Source organism: Fringilla coelebs, assembly GCF_963513975.1.
Source record: "Fringilla coelebs genome assembly, contig: SCAFFOLD_32, whole genome shotgun sequence".
NCBI classification, from domain to species: domain Eukaryota; kingdom Metazoa; phylum Chordata; class Aves; order Passeriformes; family Fringillidae; genus Fringilla; species Fringilla coelebs.
Genome location: NW_028167319.1, coordinates 3,704,218 through 3,706,135, shown reverse-complemented (window position 1 = coordinate 3,706,135; position 1,918 = coordinate 3,704,218).

The following is a 1,918-nucleotide window of genomic DNA, read 5'->3' as shown; positions in this document are numbered from 1 at the left end:
CAGTGGCTTGTGAGGTTTATTTCCAAGGGAAAAGGCCTGTAGAATGGTTCAGGGGCCAGAAACTTTAAATTGCCGGGTTCCTCCTGGAATTCGGCCTTTGGAAGGATGCCTCCCAGACGCAAAGTGGCAGCAGTGCACACTTGGTGTTGTTTGAGAGTGCCAAGGGGGTTCTGAAAACTGACATCCAGAACAGTGGCTTCTGAATTTTGTTTCCCAGGTAAAAAGCCTGTGCAGTGGTTCAGGGTCCTGAGGCCTTAGATTTCAGGGTGCTTACTGGAATTCGGCCTCTCGCAGGCTGCCTCCAAGACGCAAGGAGGCACCAGTGCAAACCTGGTCTGGTTTGAGAGTGCCAAGTGGGTCCTGAAAACTGACATCCAGTACAGTGGCTTGTGAGTTTTGTTTCCCAGGGAAAAAGCCTGTACAATGGTTCAGGGTCCTGCTGCCTTAAATTGCCGGGTGCCTCCTGGAGATCCGCCTCTTGCAGGATTTTGCCCAGACGCTAAGCGGCACCATTGCCCACTTAGTCTTGTTTGAGAGTGTCAAGTGGGTCCTTCAAACTGACACCAAGAACAGTGGCTTGTGAGTTTTGTTTCCTCGGGAAAAGGCCTGTATAGTGGTTCAGGGGCCTGAGGCCTTAAATGGCCAGGTGCCTCCTGGAATTCAGCCTCTCGCAGGATGCCTCCCAGACGCAAGGTGGCATCTGTGCCAACTTGGGCTGGTTTGAGAGTGCCTAGTGGGTCCTGAAAACTGACACCCAGAACAGTGGCTTGTGAGTTTTGTTTCCCAGGGAAAAGGCCTTTAGAGTGGTTGAGGGGCTTGAAACTTTTAATGGCCAGTTGCCTCCTGCAATTCGGCCTCTCGCAGGATGCCTCCCAGTTGCAAGGTGGCACCAGTGCAAACTTGGCCTGGTTTGAGAGTGCCTAGTGGGTCCTGAAAACTGAAACCCGGAACAGTGGCTTGTGAGTTTTGTTTCCCAGAGAAAAGGCCTGTACACTGGTTCAGGGGCCAGAGGCCTTAAATTGCTCGGTGCCACCTGGAATTCGGCCTCCGAAGGATGCCTCCCAGACGTAGGGTGGCACCAGTGCCAACTTGGTCTGGTTTGAGAGTGCCAAGTGGGTCCTGATAATTGACACCCAGAACAGTGGCATGTGAGTTTTATTTCCCAGGGAAAAGGCCTGTACATTGGTTCAGGGTCCTGCGGCCTTAAATTGCCGGGTGCCTCCTGGAGATCCACCTCTCTCAGCATGTTTCCCAGACGCATGGTGGCACCGGTGCCCACTTACTTTGGTTTGAGAGTGCCTAGTGGATCCATAACACTGACACCCAGAACAGTGGCTTGCGAGTTTTGTTTTCCAGGCAAATACCCTGTAGAGTGGTTTAGGGTTCTGAGGCCTTAAATTTCAGGGTGCCAACTGGAATTCCGCCTTTAGAAGGATGCCTCCCAGACGCAAGCTGGGACCAATTCCAATTTGGTTTGATTTGAGAGTGCCGAGTGAGTCCTGCAAACTGACACTCAGAACAGTGGCTTCTGAGTTTTTTTTTCCCAGGGAAAATGCCTGTAGAATGGTCTGGGTCCTGCGGCCTAAAATTGCCTTAGGCCTCCTGGAATCCCGCCTTTCCCAGAATTCCTCCCAGACCCAAGGTGGCGCCACTGCACACTTCATCTGGTTTTAGAGGACAAAGTGAGTCCTGAAAACTGATACCCAGAATTATGGCTTCTGAGTTTTGTTTCCCAGCGAAAAAGCCTGTACAGTGGTTCAGGGTCCTGAGGCCTTAAATGTCCAGCTGCCTCCTGGAATTCGGCCTCTTGCAGCGTGCCTCCCAGACGCAAGGTGGCACCACTGCCAACTTGGTCTAGTTTGAGAGTGCCAAGTGGGTCCTGAAAACTGACAGCCTGAACAGTGTCTTGTGAGTTTTG